Source organism: Pseudorca crassidens, chromosome 9 (genome assembly GCF_039906515.1).
Source record: "Pseudorca crassidens isolate mPseCra1 chromosome 9, mPseCra1.hap1, whole genome shotgun sequence".
In the NCBI taxonomy this organism is placed as follows: Eukaryota; Metazoa; Chordata; class Mammalia; order Artiodactyla; family Delphinidae; genus Pseudorca; species Pseudorca crassidens.
In genome coordinates, this window is record NC_090304.1 from 28,673,724 (window position 1) to 28,692,853 (window position 19,130).

The 19,130-nt window shown below is 37.2% G+C and overlaps 1 protein-coding gene across 1 annotated transcript in view; it reads left to right on the forward strand.

The window, feature by feature from the left end:
• Positions 1 to 19,130, forward strand: part of KCNA4 (potassium voltage-gated channel subfamily A member 4) — an 865,487-nt gene that overhangs the window by 692,070 nt on the left and 154,287 nt on the right. Inside the window, exon 6 of the transcript XR_010946099.1 lies at positions 2,910 to 3,152. The gene's annotated coding sequence lies outside the window, so the exon portion shown is untranslated. Of the gene's footprint in view, positions 1 to 2,909 lie in introns of the transcript that reaches the window.

Genomic DNA, 19,130 nt, shown 5'->3' on the forward strand with positions numbered 1-19,130 from the left:
TGTTTTGTATGGTGCTGAGACATCTGGATACAAAGTACTAACTCTGGTTGAACAGCTGGACCCTGGACCTGTTCTGTGCCAAACATCTGTATGATTAAGGGAAGCCAAGCATGCGGCTGTTGTGGCATCTTATGACAGGAATAGTGTCTTCTGGAAGTACTGCATTGCAGCTCCTTTTTTTTCTTCTTCTAATTTTACCCCGAGAGATGATTGATGTGAGCCAAAAATGTCCTATTTGGCTGTCGTGCCATGTGCCTCAGCTGTGGTAAAAGCGTTTTCAAGATGTGATCAACATCTGCTCTCAATACACAGTCTGTACTCAGGGGGCATCCTCTGAGGGTTATCTTTGTGCCTTAATTCAAGAGAACCTGTTTTTCCTTTTGACGCATGGCTAAAATGAAGCTAAGTGACAGCAAGAAACCTGCCCAAGTTCACATAATAGTGTGGCACCAGGGCTCGGTCTCAAGTCTACCATTTCCTGACTCCAAAAGACATCTTCATTTAAAATAAACTATCAGTATTCTATATTTATATGGTGATTTTTAATTTGTAATGTGTTTTCTCGCCCATTTTTCTTTCTTGGCATAATTCACTCTCCCTATGTTAATATTGTATAAATGTTAATATTGAATCCATGTTAATATTGAACTTATTTATTTCTGTAGTGTGCTTTTGAAAAAGGCCCAAATCTTTTAGGTTGGAATATACACATTCAAATAGAAATGGTTTGTGTTTATAGTTAGATGACATAAAAGCATAAAAAACTTATTAATTCCTAGGAGTTAACACATGCTTCTCTGGAAATCCATTAACGGCAGATGTGAATTTCTAGCTTCAGATTCAGATTCAAAACAATGCACACATTGATTAAATGATTTTTAATTGTTTTTCTGTTGATTAAAAAGCACACATTCATCTTCAAATAGAAGTCATTGGCAATCCTTGCAACATTTTATTTTGGCTTCAATGTTAAAGAATATCAAAATGGCATATGACAACTTTGAGGTGTTAATTTTGCATATCATGGGCTTCTGTTTGCTATTATTTATAAAGGCTAGGCTTGCATTTGGAAAGCACAATTATTTATTTATTTACATATTTATTTTATTGAAGTATAGCTGATTTACAATGCTGTTAGTTCCTGGTTCCAGCAAAGTGATTCAGTGATATATATATATATATATATATATATACTTTTTCAGATTCTTTTCCCTTATAAGTTATTATAAGATGTTGAATATAGTTCCCTGTGCTATACAGTAGGACCTTGTTGTTTATCTATTTTGTGCATAGTAGTTTGTATCTGCTAATCCTAAACTCCTAATTTATCCTTCCCCCCCCTTCCTGTTTATTATCCATAAATTTGTTTTCTAGGTCTGTGAGTCTGTGTTTTATAAATAAGTTCATTTGTATCATTTTTTAAGATTCAAAAAATAAGTGATATCATATGCTATTTGTCTTTCTCTGACTTATTTCACTTGGTATGATAATGTTTAGGTTCATCCATGTTGCTGCAAATGACATTATTTCATTCTTTTTTACGGCTGAGTAATATCCCACTGTGTGTGTGTGTGTGTGTGTGTGTGTGTGTGTGTGTGTGTGTGTGTGTGTATATCACATCTTCTTTATCCATTCACCTGTCAATGGGCAATTAGGTTGCTTCCATGTCTTGGCTATTGTAAATAGTGCTGCTATGAATGTTGGGGTGCATGTATCTTTTCAAATTAGAGTTTATCTCTTTTCTGGATATATGCACATGAGTGGGATTACTGGATCATATGGTAATTCTAATTTTAGTTTTCTGAGGAACCTCCATAGTGTTTTCCACAGTAGCTGCACCAATTTACATTCTCACCAGCAGTGTAGTTGGGTTCCCTTTTCTCCACACCCTTTCCAGCATTTTTTATTATTAGTCTTTTCGATGATGGCCATTGTGACTGGTGTGAGGTGATACTCATTGTAGTTTTGATTTGCATTTCTTTAATAAGCTGTGATATTGAGCATCTTTTCATGTGGAAAGCACAATTCTTAAGTTCATCAGTGATTAACCTGAAAATATTTATTAACCTATAGCTATACCTAAGATATTGGAATAGGCCCTAGTGAATTTGTCACACACACACACACACACACACACACACACACACACACACCATAATCAAGCGAACAAATAAACATGAGGCATGCCCTTATATATACAGGGGAATTGGACATAAATATAGGAAACAGAGGTTTTCCTTCTGTCAGGTTTTCCTGACTTCCTTATCTAGTCAATAAGGAGGAAGACATTTAGAGGTGTATAGTAAGCCAGGTCAATTAAAAGAAAGAGAGAAAAAACAAGGACAACAAGAACAAGAGGAACAACAACAAGGACAACAAGAGAATTTCACACACGTGTACATCATCAGTAGAAATTGTTTTGCATCAAGAGTAGTTGCAATGAATCTAGGGAATTTGGTTTATAGCCTTTCAGCCTCTTCATTATAGGAAAGCATCCCAAGAGGCAGAAGAAATAGAGGTTGAATGAGCCAATTCTTAGCATCCATCCTAGGGCTGTAAGGCAATTTGCAGTTATTTGGGTTAGGGCTTGAATGCCAGACCATATATATATATATATATATATATATATATATATATATATATATATATATATATAAACTATATTAGTTTAAAACTAATATATAAATATTAGTATGTATATTTATATAATGTAATATATATATTTGTATATTAGTTTTTAACTAATATAGTCATTAATGCACATCTAAACAGCTGATAATGCCACCAGGACACAGCTTGTCCTTTGGTTTATCATTGAATTTGGCCAATGAGAGGTACAAGCAGGAAATCAGAGAGTGGAAAAATAGAAAAGTCAAAGTATTTAATCTCTTGGCTCCTTTCCTTCCCAGGCACAGGCTGGCATTGGCTGCCTTCCTTCATGAGGGACAAAGCATCAGTGGAACAACACTTCCTTAAAGCAGCAGGTCTCACCTTATTCTGGTAACCACTCCCTCTCCTTGCATCTTGGGATGGTAGTGACTTCCAGATGTTTTTAACCTGAGGATGCATCACCATCTGTCATCCCTAATTTGATATCCCTTACCCTGCCCATACCTCTGTAAATAGTCCTTTCTCTTCAGTAATCTGTAGTGATTGAGCCATCTCACTCCAACCAATGCTCTAGACATATAATGTGCCTAATTCTTTCCCATAGCATTATATGTGTCTTTTAATTAAATGTTTATATACCATAGGTAAGTAACTGAGAGAAATAAAGGGTGTAATTGATCTTTGTAACAAGCTGAGGACAGTCAAGATACCTGAGTGAGGTAGCATATTTCTTTCTTCCCTTGTCCTCCCAAATGTCTCCATGCAGCCCTTTGGATGCCACTCTCCACCCTCATCACTCACTGTACCATTATGATTCATCCACCATGGCCCACAGATCATGCTTCAATACTAAAAGCAATGCCGTAATAGCATCTATTGAATATTTGTCAGACACTTCTAAGGGTTTTACATGTACTAACCCAATTAATCCTTAGACCAACACTTTGAGGTAGATCCTGGTATTATCATCCCTTTTTACGGAAGAAGACACTTGGGCCCATGGCAGTTAAATAGTTTTTACAGAGTCATACCACTAGAAATGGAGAAGGTGGTATTCCAACCCAGGGACTATGGCTCTAGCATCTGTTCTTATCACTATGCCCTACTAACTCTTTTTGTTTAAGATGTACAACATGATGATTTAATATATGTATACATTGTAAAATGATTACTACAATCAAGTTAATTAATACCTTCATCACTTCACATAATTAACTTTTCTGCATGTGGTAAGGACACTTAAGCTCTACTCTCTTAGCAAATTTCAAGTATACAATACAGTATTATTAACTATAGTCACAATACAGTATTATTAACTATAGTCACAATGCTATACAATAGATCACTTAAAACTGAATGTTCGGGCTTTGCTGGTGGCGCAGTGGTTGAGAGTTCGCCTGCCGATGCAGGGGACACGGCTTCGTGCCCGTGTCCGGGAAGATCCCACATGCCGCGGAGCGGTTGGGCCCATGAGCCATGGCCGCTGAGCCTGCGCGTCCGGAGCCTGTGCTCCGCAACGGGAGAGGCCACAGCAGTGGGAGGCCCACGTACCGCAAAAAAAAAACAACAACCGAATGTTTGTACCTTTTGCCCAACTTCTCCCATCCGCCCCCACCTCCCCACCTGCCCAATTCTACTTTCTGGTTCTGAGTTTGTTTTAGATTCCATATATAAGTGAGATCATACAACACTTGTCTTTCTGTATCTGGTTTATTTCGCTTACACTATACTAACTCTTAACATGACCATATTTACTAATGGGACCAGCAGATAAACAATTCCATGTTAAAATTGTTGTTTTTCTTTTTGAATTTGCAAAATGTATAGCACATACCCTAACCAAGACATTAGTGGAATGGCACTTTTGGAAAAGGAGGGACAACAGAGGAAGATGTGTAGAGTAATCATCTCCCTGTGACTTTTGGAAAATCATTCAACTTCTGGAAAATCATTCAACTTCTGCATTCTTAAGTTATTTGTCTGTAAAGCAAAACGGTTGAATTAAACCCATTAAGAAAAAAGAACACTTCTAAAGCATGAATAAGATAATCAGGAGATAAGGATGAAGCTGAACAAAACTAGTAGGGGATTATTCCAGCCAAGATAAGAAATTTAAGGAAAATTAATGACACGATAGAATTTCAAGCTAAATTAGAAGCAGCACGATATAAAAACAGTAGTAAAGAAAACAGAATTTGACTTTAAGCAGGCTAGATAAAAATAATTTTTTTAAAAAAAGCAAAGAACTGGACAGGCTGGAAACTGAAATCTAAAATATAGAGAACCAAACAAATGAAATACAGAAAACGTCCAAATTTAAACAGAATAAAATTTTTCCAAATTAAAAGAAAGAAAAAAACCTAGAAAATAAAAAGACTCATTGATTTCCAGAAAAAAATCAAACAAATATAGAAAATGGTTAAAATAATCCTGAGGTTTTCAAATTGCAAATAAAAAGAAACCTCAAAATAAAAATAATCCTATAAGTGTCCAGAGAACAAAAGTACCTGTTGTAGAAGAATATATAAATTATCTGATAAAAATATTCATCTTTAAACACATCATTAAAAACACAAAAAATTAATAAATACAGCATCCATTAAAAATTAAAAAAAAAATCCAATAAAATACTTGAAAAAAACCAATGGTATTACCCAAACATGATTTGAAAAAGTTAGTGAACTGCAAAGTAATTGGTTACACAATCAATACATACAGAAAATAATATTTAAGAAAAAATTATTCTCATTAAAAACTATGGGTAACATTCTGTATTTTTTGAATTTTTTAAAACATTTTTAAATGAATTTTGTCAATTCTATTACAAAAATATGCTCATTTTACAATAATGAAAGAGGAAAATAATTCTAATAATACTATTTGCAAACTTATAGTAAGATAAATTTTTGGACCATGAAGACATAGGCAAGATACCACTCTTTACATGGTGGCAATTTACTTAAATTGTTGGCAAACTACATTCTTGTGGAAACTGACTATGAAAGTCCAGGCCTACAAACCCAAAGAAATCAACTGAAAACAAATGCTTCATAAAACAGTTGATAACTTCTGTGTTCTGAAATGCTCTTAATATACTTGTCTTGTTCTATATAGAACATACCTGGTTAGGAAAAATTTTAAATTAATAGAGATAATTTTATAAACAAAACCTCTCCTGAGAATTGCCTGAAGATCTTGCCACTCATATCAGTAAGTGGAGTTTCTGACAAAGGAGCAGCATTTCCTTACCTAAAATACTGTTATGCAGTGTTACTTGCCTGCCTGTTTCAGAGCATTTATTAGTCTTTTTCCACAGACCTTTGTTAACTGTGGCTGTCAGTAAGTCATCACAATCACTGACAAAAATTGTCAGCTTTCAATGCTCATAAATCTATTTGTCAGTCCTCTCACCAGTGAATGGAGCACTTTAACAATTCATTTTTGGGGAATAAATTTGGAGGACATAGGAAATAGAGTCAGTATTTTTGTCTTTCCAGAGTCGTTCCACCATGCCCCATTTTCTTTGAGGAACAACTCCTTCCCCATTACACCCAAGTGTTTCCAGCTGGGTTTACCAATCACCATATATCACCCCCCCCACACCCTGCACTACAGTGATTCATCTGATTATGGGCATGTGACCCAAACCAAGCCAATGGGAACCTTCTTTGGGGATTGTTTTTCTAAGTTCCTTTTCCTCTCTGGAGGTGGAATTGTAACCGATATGGCCTCTGCCTGAATAAAACCACTACCCAGGGAGAAAAAAAGACCAGAGGAAGAGAAAAAGCATGGTGGATCTAGTTCTAATTCTGACAGCCCCTAAATTTGCTCTTCACCTTTGGGAGAATCATTGGTTCTCCCTATGATTATATTAACCCAGATCTAGTTTTCAAGAAAAGAACTCGGGCTTCCCTGGTGGCGCAGTGGTTGAGAGTCTGCCTGCCGATGCAGGGGACACGGGTTTGTGCCCTGGTCCGGAAAGATCCCACATGCCGCAGAGCGGCTGGGCCCGTGAGCCATGGCCGCTGAGCCTGCGCATCCGGAGCCTGTGCTCCGCAACGGGAGAGGCCACAACAGTGAGAGGCCCGGGTACCACAAAAAAAAAAAAAAAAAAAGAACTCATTTCATATTATCTTGAGGTATTCATTCATTTATTCATTCATTCATTGTTACAGTCAAGAGCTGTTCTGTGTGTAACAGCTTTATTGCATAGGCTGGATCTGACAGATGGGTTGGCATTAAACTCTTTTTCTCTTCTCTCACCGTTAAACGTACTCTATGGACTTCCTCTTCTCTGCATCCAGAAGAGATTTGGGCAGATCCAAAAGCCTTTCCAGTGACTCTTAGATCATTGACTGTCCAATCTTAACCCAAATTTAAAGCTTTTCCTCCCACTTCAAGTTTTAGCCTGGTGCAGGTTTGGAAGCCTGGTGCAGGCTTGAAAGCCTGCAATGGAGTGGTGAAGAGTAGTCGGTTTCATTTCTTTTTCTATGCCTCATTTCTTACTCCCCACCTTTCTAACAAATACTTCTGACTCCTTGAGTATTGCTTAGGGAGGGAGATGATTAAGGTGAAAGGTCATGGTCTCACCTGGCCAAGCTGCTGAAATCTGATACTGGTATCCTCAGAAGGTGAAAGCAACACTGTCAAGACTTTTTTCTTGAGTTGCTTGTAGAGGTTTTTCAGAAATTCTCTAAGATTTAGGTCCCTCCAGCTACACTTGCCTCCTCATAGATTATGCCTCCTCGGGCTGCCCGGTTTTGACTCCTTCATCAGCCAATGGGCTTCCATAAATACACATCCTTGTTGAGGTCCCTTTGTCTCTTCAGAACATTGTCTTGGGAAAAGTTCATTTGAAGACAACCCCAGCCATTCCCTTCCGCAGAGACCTCATTTGTATACCCCTCCAAAGAAACACACACACGCAGCCCTTGGTGGCCGTGCAGTTCCTGTTTATGGCAGTCACCTCTCTGTTGTACTTGCCAATAGGGACAGCTCCAGTCACATCCTCGTACTTTTAGACATTTTCTAGCAATTTTAGATATCTGAACGACTGCTCCCTGAGGTCAAATTTGGCTGCAGTCTAGTTTGTTTGTTTGTTTGTTTTCCTGCACGTACACTGTTTAATTTTGGTTTGAATACCCTTAGGTAGGGCATATAATCCCCAATTGCATAGTTTCCACAAATATTATACTATTGCAAATTTCATTTTCTTCCTGGACTAATAGATCTCTGATTTAAAGAAGAAAATATTTGCCCAGATCCACTATGAGAAAAAATAGCACACCCTCTTCACTTCCTGGAGATTCTATCACTAACTTAAAGGGATTTCTCAATATTATAGCAATATTTCTGTTCTGACCAGTTTGCTTAGTATTTTTCATTACCTCAAGGAAGACATGAAGACATTCAGTGAGACCTGAAATTCCTGCAGAATGATCATTTCTAATGGATAAACTATTCTAAAGAGGGTTGAAGTGACGTGAAAGCTGAACTAGTGTACAAGTCACCTTAACAATACATGGATCAAAGGCCATCATTTTCCCAGTTTTTGTCAAAATAAGCCTGATCTCTGAAAGATAAATGTCACTTGAGGAGAAAAGTGTGACCATTAGTATTTCTGTGTGTTTGGATTGTGGCTTCTTCCTTCTCTGTTATGAACTTTATATTCTATTGCAAGAGCCAGTCATAGGCTAGGGCAGAGAGAATTATTAAAACTCTTCAATGGAACTATTAGCAAGATAAACCATGTCATCATATACAGGACATCACCTGAAGAAATCACTGTATTATGTCACATTAACTCACATTGGTGGTAGGAACAGAAGGTCTTTCTAAAGTAACTCCCGCCATGGTTGGCTTACTAGGATATAAGTCACATTGGAGATAAACGTGGTAAGAAAGCAAAGAGCCACTAAACTTGTCATCAAAAAACAGCCAGTTATGTTTGTAAATTTTGCTTAATTTTTTTTTTTTTGTCGTACGTGGGCCTCTCACTATTGTGGCCTCTCCCGTTGCGGAGCACAGGCTCCGGACGTGCAGGCTCAGCGGGCATGGCTCACAGGCCCAGCCGCTCCGCGGCATGTGAGATCCTCCCGGACCGGGGCACGAGCCCGTGTACCCTGCATCGGCAGGCAGACTCTCAACCACTGCGCCACCAGGGAAGCCCTTTGCTTAATTTATAAAAGTGTATTTGGTAAAAGTTTCAAATAAGAGGGAAAGACCTAAAATGAAAAGTTAAATTCTTCCCCTGCCTTAAACCTCCACTACCGTTTCTCAGAGGGTGCTGCTTCCAGCTACCATTTAGCTATTTCCAGTATATCTTTCCAAAAATCTTCAGCATTTACCAAAATTGTATAGTTTTTAACTAGATGAGATAAAATATGCATGATATTATTCATTAGTTTACTTTTCATTTTGCTTAATAATGTATCTTAGCAAGCATTCTAAATCAGCATAAGTAGGTTAAATACATTATTTTTAATAGACACATAAAATAGTTGCTAACTTAGGAAATCGTACCTACATATCAGGCCCTTTTAAAAATTTTACATATATTAACTTACTCCTTGAAATAGCCACCTATGTTAGGTATTATTATTATTCCAATTTACAAATGAGAGAAAAGTGGCAGAGAAAGTTTGAGTAATGTATTCAAGATTGCATAGCACAGGTAACTGACATGACAAGCAGAGAGCCTGGTTTCTATACTGCCTCTCATAATAGTCCTCTATTAAATCATACTAACGGACCACTAAGTTGGGATATGTGTGTGTGCATGTGTGTGTGTGTGTATGTGTGTGTTTGTGAAAAAGAAAGAGAGGGATGGAGTGGGGAGAGAGAGAGTAAAAGAAAGAGAGAGAGAAAGAATGCTTGCTTTGTTCCAATACAAGTAATGTAGCAATGAGCATTATGATATATCTATTGAATTAATTTCTAGCATTGGGATAGCTGATCAAATAGCATATGCATTATATATATAGCATATGCATTATACATATATGTATATGTACATCCATGTATCTATGTCTTAAGTGCATATATATAGCAATTACATAAGTATCTTAATTATATACATAACTTAATTACTTATATATACATACTAAAAATTTATTCCAAATATTGTACCATTGTACCAATTAATATTCCTGCTAGGAAACTTTGCCACTATCACCAACATTCTTTCATACTTTCGAAACATGTTAATAAAGGGTATATATTTTCCAATTCATTTCTGTTTGCTTATGAGCAAGGTTGAGTATCCCTAGACTGTAAGCTACATAAGAGAAGCCAAATATATTGAGGTTATCTCACAGATGTCTGGTGCTGTATCTCTTTGGGATGCTAAGTAAATATTTTGTTAGGAAAAACTCCCACAAGAAAACATAATATACTCACTTAAATGCATGATTTTCAATTAAGTTTTTAGCATAAACCTCTTTGGCTACTAAGAACTGCTTACGTTCTGCCTGTTTCTCCCTCCTGTTTTGATCCCAAAGCAGATGCAGGTTGCAGGTTTCATCTGCTTCCCTACAATGTCAAGACATTAGATATTAGAACTGAATGAACTAATTGAATGGAATTCCATTAGAATAAAGATCATTTCTCCAGATTGTTCAAGTCAACCAAGGGCAAAGCAGATAATAAAGGACCTGGTGGTAGAAGAGATAAACTGCTAACACATGCTCTGATCCAATCTGATAATGTGAACGACAGAAGCACTTGGCAATTAGAGTGACTTAAAACAGACGCCCAGATCAAACTAGATCAAATTGATTCTGCCCAAGATGGCAGTAACCAAGTCATGTCTGGAATGGGACTATTGTACGCTGGGAAATTGTTAGAAAGAAATTTGTGGAGTTTCAAATTGGGAGAATGGATTTTTTCAAAAAATCAACTTTCCAATAGCTTGCCTTTAACTGAGAGATTGACTAATTTGTGTAGAGGAAGCTTGTGTTGAGATCCACTCCTTCGTAAGAATTCTAGCATTTGTATATTCTAATGTATATGTATCTGGCTAACAGCCCCATGGCTGCTCTCTAATTGATAATCACATGACTACTTTCTTCTTATATAAACGGTTTCTTGTTTCAAACTGAAAGTCTTATTTCAGCCTCTCACCACTTCATGAAACAGTTCATAAACAAGTGATAGATCACAAGCATTTACATAACTAATAAATCATTTTAAGTTTCAAACTATTAAGCCTTCCAATCATGCCTGGTATAGAAAAGATTGACTAATAATCCTTGCTGTGCTCCTGGTGAAATTATTGAATAATTCAAATAAGAAATTATTTAAAGCAATGGTACTGAAAGGAGGCAGCTGGATAAGTGACTTGTTGATTTATTAGCCTGTAGTTTCTTCTTGCTGCATATGAAAATATTGAAGCAAGAATAATGCCATTTCATAATCTCCGTAGGGAAGATTCTCTTTCAGGATATGTCACCCGAAGGTGTTAGCAACCAGAGCACTTTGTCTTGTTATGTTGCTAGATTGCCTTGTGTATTTCATGGTGAAAGAAGCAAGTAATCACTCAAGACTTTTTATCATAGGAATTGCATGAAATTTTGTGGAAATTGTCTCTTCACCAACTCCAGAAAGCCTTATTTTTGCATTTACTGCTCCCAAGTTCTCTACACAGTTACCCTCCCTCTCCTGGGTACCCTCTTCACATACAATATATTTTGTCATTTTTAAAGGACATTCCTGTGCATTATGCCATTTAGTTAGTCTGACTCCTCTTCAAAACAGGAATCTAAGGCTCCAACTTCTAGATACCGAACAAAGTAGAGTTCAGGCATTTCCAACACCTTTATCCAGCTGTTACAAATTAAGGTGGACTTCATTCTTCACATGATTATGAGGGAAACTGTTAATAGATATAGAGAGGGAGCTATATGTATTATGAAAAGTCTTGCTATGATAGAATCCCTATTTTTTATTGAAGTATAGTTGAGTTACAATATTAATGGTATGCTTGTATTCTTTTCTCCCTAGTTTTTGTGTATCTATTGTAGGTTTTTGATTTTGGTTACCTGGGGTTCATTTATGTTGACCTATAACTATATCTACTTGTTTTAAACTGATAGTCACTGAAATTCAAACACATTCTAAAAGATCCACATTTCCTACTCCCTTCCCCCACATTTTATGTTTCTGATGTCGTATTTTTACATCTTCATGTCTATCTCAGTATACTTGATTTCACAATGTTTGTCTTGTAATCTTCACACTAGCTTACTGAAGACAATCTACAGCCTTTACTGTACATTTGCCTTTACGACTGGGTTCTCCTTTTCTGTAAATTCTTACTTCTTGTTGTGGCCTTTTCTTTTCCACTTAGAGAAGATACTTTCACACTTCTTGTAGGGTTGGTTTAGTATTGATAAACTCTTTTAGTGTTTGCTGGTCTGAGAAGTTATCTGTCCTTCAATCCTGAATGATAACCCTGCTGAGTAGAGTATCCTTGGTTGTAACTTTTTCCCTTTCAGCATTTTAAATATATCATGCCACTCTCTTCTGGCCTGCAAAGTTTCTGCAAAGAAATCATCTAACAGCCTTGTGGAGGTTCTCTTTTATGTCACTCTTTGTTTTTCTCTTGCCTTTAAAATACTCTCTTTATCTTTAAATTTTGCCATTCTAATTATGATATGTCTTGATGTGGCTGTCTTTGGTTTCATCTTGTTTGGAATTCTCTGTGCTTCCTGTACCTGGAAATCTGTTTCTTTCTTCAGCTTCAGGAAGTTTTCAGCTATAATTTCACCAAATACATTTTCAACCCATTTATTTTTCTCTTTTCCTTCTGGTACTCTTATAATGCAATGGTTAGTATGCTAGATGTTGTCCAAAAGGTCCCTTAAACTATCCTCAGTTTTTTTAAAATTTGTTTTTCTATTTACTGTTCTGATTGGGTGATTTCCATTATTCTATCTTCCAGATCGCTTTTGCATTTGTCTGTATCGCCTAGTCTACTGTTAATTTCTTTTAGTTTATTTTTATTTCAGTTATTGTATCCTTCATCTCTGACTGGTTCTTTTTTATATTTTCTAGTTCCTTGTTAAAATTCTCACTGTGTTCATCTGTTCTTTTCTCAAGTTCAGTTAGTCTTATTACTAATGCTTTAACTCTTTATCAGATAAATTATTTTTCTCTGTTTCATTAGTTGTTTTTTTTTTCTCTTCTTCTTTCGTTTGAAACAAATTCCTCTGTCTTCTCATTTTGTTTAACCTTCTCTGTCTCTATGAAATTAGGTGAAACAGTTACCTATCCCAGTCTTGAAGGAGTATCCTTGTGTGGGAGCATCCCTAGGCAGTCTGAGGATGTCCAGCAGGTTTGGAGGGAAAGCTGGATGTGAAGTGAGCATGGGTCACCTCCTTTCCCTTTGGTGTGCTGGCAGCTATCACCTTGGTGGGAGGTAGGGCTGGAGATGGAGGAACTAGAGCCAGAGCCAGGTGTGAACCAGGGCTTCTCCTGTGCTCAGTAGCTGTCACCACCTAATCCAGGTTAGGGTTGGGTCTCAGTGTGCTGGAGCAGAAACTCTGAGGGTTGGGTCTGAGATGGTCCTGTTCCTTCTAATTGTGTGCTCCCTGTCTCCCTCCACTGGCACCCAGTGCTGGCCAGGGCGTGCACTGGGAAGGTTCTGGCATGACAGTCAGAGCTCCAGGCAGCTTCCAATCAGCTGCCTTTGCTCTAGCCAGTGGCTGCCTTTGCCCTGTTCAGATGTTGGGCCGGGTCTGAGTTGGCTCCAAAGTGAGCACTGTTCTTGGCAACAGCAGCTGTTGCCTTAGTGAAGAACTGCGCTGCAACAAGAGGGGTCAGAGTAGGCAGCCAGTGGGAGCCTGGGTGTGCACTGGGGAAGTCGTGGGAAACCAACCAGAGCCCAGGTCAGTTTTCAGTCACCTTCCTGCACCTTGCTTGTGTGCAGGAGTCTCCTTTTCTTACAACAATTCCGTAAGTTCCACTGGTTTTGAAATCTGCTAAGTGTACTTGTCTTCCCACTGTCGGACTTGAGGACTGGGGTGTCCAACACAGCTCGAGCCCCTCATTCCCCAGGAAGCATCTCTGAGCTCGTGATATCCCCCTCCTCTTCTGTGTTCCCTTCTAGGGGCATGGGTCCCACATGATTGCTTCTCCTCCCTTCCTACTTGACTCATGTGGGTCTTTCTTTATAGCCTTGGTAGTAGAAGAGTCTTTCTTCCATCCTCCAGTTTGTTTTCAGTGAGTGTTGCTCCACATGTAGACATATTTTTGATGTGTTCATGGGGAGAGGTGAGCTCAGTGTCCTACTCTACCATCTTGAGTCCTCCCACTGGGGATCCCTTTTTTTGACAAGTCAGGTCATAGCAAACCACTATAAAATATTAGGGGAATTAGAGTTTTTAAAAGTATTTACTGAGTCCATATTTATGTCAGTCACTGTAAGTCCTGAAAGCATTATTTTATTAAGCCTTTCAAAAACCACAGGAGGGAGATACTATTGTCATCTCCATTTTTAAATCAGGAAACTGAGAGTCAAAAAAAATTAAGTAGCACTGAGCCCCAAAAATGTTAGATCTAATCAAATAAAGTCAGTAAAGTTGCAGGATTGTAAAATTAACACACAAAAATCAGTAGCATTTCTGTACAAAAACATCAGTAGCATTTCTGTACAAAAACAATGAATTTTCTGAAAAAGAAATTTAAAAATTTACCCCATTTACAGTAACATCAAAAACAATAAAATACTTAAGAATAAATTTAACAAAGAAAGTAAAAGATCTCCACTCTGAAAACAAGACACTGATGAAAGAAATCAAAGAAAATGCAAATAAATTGAAAGGTAACCTATGTTCATGAATTGGAAGAATTAATATTATTAAAATGTCAATACTAACACAAACCATCTATAGATCCAATGCAATCCCTATCAAAATTCCAATAACATTTTTTAAAGTAGGAAAAACCCTCCTGAAATTTACATGGAACCACAAAAGACCCCAGATAGCCAAAGAAATCCTGAGAAAGAAGAACAAAGCAGGAGGCATTATAATTCCTGATTTCAAGTTATATTAGAAGGCTATAGTAATTAAAACGGTATAATATTGGCATAAAAGCAGACAATGGAACAGAATAGAGTTTCCAGAAATAAACCCGTGCATATTTGTTCAATTAATTTACAACAAAGGAGCCAAGAATACTTGATGGAGAAAGGAGAGTCTCTTCAATAAATGGTGTTGGGATAATTGAATATTCACATGTAAAAGAATAAAACTGGACCTTGACATTACACCACTCACACAAATTAACTCAAAATGGACTAAAAACTTGAATGTAAGACCTGAAATTATGAAACTCTTAGAAGAAAACATAGGAATAAAGCTCCTTGGCAAGGGCCTTGGTAATGATTTTTTGGTTATGACACTTAAAACACAAGCACCAAAATAAAAAAATAAACAAGTGGGACTACATCAAACTAAAAAGCTTCTGTATAGCAAAAGTATCCAATGCCAAAGTGAGAAGACAACTTACAGAATGGGAATAAAATATTTGCAAACAGTGTATCTGATAAGCACCAAACACAAGCACCAAAATATAAAAAGAACTTGGACAACTCAATAGCAAGAAAACAAATAACCCAATTTAAAAAATCGACAAAGGATTTGAATAGATATTTTTCCAAAGAAGATATATGAAAGGCCAACAGGTGCATGAAAAGATGTTCAACATCACTAGTCATTAAGGAAATGCAAATCAAAACACAATATCACCTCATGCCTGTTATAATGGCCATCATCAAAAAACACAAGAGATACCAAATATTGGTGTGGATGTGGAGAAAGGGGAACACTTGTGCAGTGCTGATGGGAGTGTAAATTGGTATAACCACTATGGAAAACAGTATATAAGATCGTAAACAAAATTAAAAACAGAACTACCATATGATCCAACATTATCACTTCTGGGAATATATCCAAAATAAATAAAAACACTAACTTGAAAAGATATCTGCATCCCTACATTTATAGCAGCATTGTTTGCAATAGCTAAGACATGGAAACAACCTAAGTGTTCACTGATGGATGAATGAATAAAGAATATTATTCAGCTACTAAAAACTGGGGAGTTCCTGCCATTTGCAACAATATGGATGGACCTTAAAGGCATTACATTAAGTGAAATAAGTCAAACAGAGAAAGACAAATACTGTAGTGATCACATATATGTGGAACCTAAACAAAAGCAAAAACAACAAACAAACAAATCCTAAACTTAAAGAAATGAAAGATCAGATTTGTGGTTACCAGAGTAGGAGGGTAGGAAGAGAGGGAGTTGGAGGAAGATGGTCCAAATGTACAAACTTTGCTATAAGATAAATAAGAACTAGGGATGCAATGTAGAGCATGATGGTTATAGTTAACACTGTTGTATGATATACAGAAATGGTGTTAAGAGGGTAAATCCTAAGAGTCCTCATCACAAGGAGAAATTTTTTTCTTTCTTATTTTTTCTTTCTTTTCTTATTGTATTTATACCCAATGATGGATGCTAGTTGAACCTATTGTGATAATCATTTCACAATACATGTAAATCAAACCATCATGCTGTATGACTTAAACTTATACAGTGAGATATGTCAATTATTTCTCAGTAAAACTGGAAAAAAAAATTAAGTACTGTCTTCAGTTAGAGGTGATCCAAAAATTACGGAAGAAAAATGAGATTGCTTTCTGACATTTATATTGTAAAAATCAACACACAATTAATGAGAGCTGAGAGCTGAGAATTTCTTTTAAGGACAGAGAGTTGCTCTTAGCAAACAAGAACTGACTACTCTTGATTGAAGATGTCAACATTCCTGAAGAAAAAGAGATTAATCTGCCAGGAGGTAGGTCATAAAATTTTAGTAAAAGCAAACGAATACAATAGCCATCCAACCTATATTCTAAGGGAAAGAAAGCAACGAATGTAATAGCCATCCAACCCATATTCTAAGGGAAAGAAAAATTAGGCAATGAGATTTAAACATTCCACTGTTGTTAACAAGGGCATCCATGTTGTGGAGATGAATTTAATAAACTACGTAAATCTGATGGTAATTACAATTCTGTTCATCTACTGTTCCTTGTTGAGATTCCACGTAGCATTCTAATTATAATTTGCTTTCCCATGTAGTCTGCCAACAGAGATAAAATAATAAGGACTCACATACTTAAAACTACATGACAACTAGTTTTAAGCAGAAAATTAAGAAATTAACATTCTGATTTTTATCTGCTAGTGTCATTAATTTGGTTAATGCAATTTTTCCCTGAGAAACATATCTGCTCTCTCAATTTAGTTTATTGAGCTAGTATGCTTGAGGGGTAAATGTTGGGCAGTGCAAAACTCACAAATGTAAGAAATTAATAACTACATGATCTATTTCCACTAAAATTATGGAGAAAACTTCCTGAAATTATCTGTCCTACCTGAACTTTTTAAAGTAATAATATTTGAGCCCCTAATATGTTTCAGGCATTGTGCCAGATTCTCTACATGTGTTACTCATCCAGGTTTCATATGAAACCTGGTGGAAATGTGTTATAATATGCATTTTATAAATGAAGAAATTGAACATCAGAAATACTGAGAAGGTTTATTTTCTTCTGGCTTAATGTACATCTGTGCCTAATGGTATACTTCAAGTCAATTATATTTCAGTTCTAACAATTTAGTGTCCCTGAATTCTACTCCTTCAAACCACTGCGTTCTCAAATCCATGAATCTGACACCAACTCCCTTTTAGTGACCTACGATAGAAATTTGGTTGTCAATCTCCTTGCAATGCACAAAGCCTCCTTGCCAAACTCAGGAATGTTTAGAAAACAAATAAGGAATCCCAATGTTGGAACAACCCAAGAAGAAAGTACATCTAAACCAAGCAAGAGGTCTATGATAAAACACTAAAGATTTAACTAGATGGTATTTGCCTTGGCATGAGAATGGTTAATGAATGAATGACAAAGAAAACACAGAGTGAAAGAGCTCAGAACAACAACAAAAATTAGTAACTATGAGAAAATTATTCCTCAAATAGATCAGATCATATATTTTTCAATCCTGTCCCTTTATATTACCAAAATTTTAGTTGCCTATCAAAATGAATAACTCAAATTCCCTCAAGGAGGGGTGGGGGTCTGAGTGGTTCATTTACAAAACAATTGCCACAGAGACTGAGTAGTTCTGATGTGGTGTTTGGCCACCCCCAATTATCACTTAATTTGTCTGGGGAAAAAAAAGCAAAAACAAAAACTATCTTCAGTCATCAGCAATAACTAGGCAACGAATTGGATCTTGCTGCTCAATACAAATCATATACCAGTCAATATGTGTCAGTGGCTGTGCTTAAAGACCAAATAAAGAGGTAACTTATGAAGATCTTCTTGTTCTTTCAGTTATCCTTGACTTAAAAATAATAATAAAAATAATTTTTAAATAACAGAGAGGAAGGTGAGAAATAGTCAATTCTTATTTTTAAAGTTATATCTTAGAGCTTGTTCTTTAAGTCAGTCTAAAGAATTAGATTTTCATACTAAATATCTCTGGAAAGAGGCTAGCTGTTGCTACTGAATTTTGATAACCTTTAGGTAAAGCAGCTGTAAAGTAACAGATACATTTTCTTTATATCATGGATATTGGCAATAGCTGGACTTGCTGGTGAGAAAACAACACATTTATTTATTCAGTGATTGGTTACTTAATGCCTAATCTGAATCAAAGGCCAAAAGCGAGGCATTGGGAACGTACTGTAGAATAAGAGAATGTCTCAGTCAAGATAACTAGACCCAAAGAGCGAAACAAATTAGTACATGAACAAGTAAAATGTAATGATGACACTTTCACGGGTGTTTATTTATCTTCAAACCCATCAAGATGTATACATTAGGGCATCCCTGGTGGCGCAGTGGTTGAGGGTCTGCCTGCTGATGCAGGGGACGCGGGTTTGTGCCCCGGTCCAGGAGGGTCCCACGTGCCGCGGAGCGGCTGGGCCCGTGGGCCATGGCCGCTGAGCCTGCGCGTCTGGAGCCTGTGCTCCGCAAGGGGAGAGGCCGCAGCGGTGAGAGGCCTGCGTACCGCAAAAAAAAAAAAAAAAAAAAAAAGATGTATACATTAAATATGTACAGCTTGTGTGTATGCCAATAATACCTGAATAGAAACACAACAAAACGCAATGGGACGAGGGACTTCCCTGGTGGCGCAGTGGTTAAGAATCTGCCTGCCAATGCAGGGGACACGGGTTTGATCACTGGTCCGGGAAGATCCCACATGCCACGGAGCAACTGAGCTCATTCACCACAACTAAGTCTGAGCTCTAGAACCCGCAAGCCATAAATACTAAGCCTGCCGCGCCAACTACTGACCCCTGCGTGCTCTAGGACCCACATGCCACAACTACTGAGCCTGCGCGCCTAGAGCCCGTGCTCCACAACAAGAGAAGCCACCATAATGAGAAGTCCATGCACCGCAACAAAGAGTAGCTCTCACTTGCCGCAACTAGA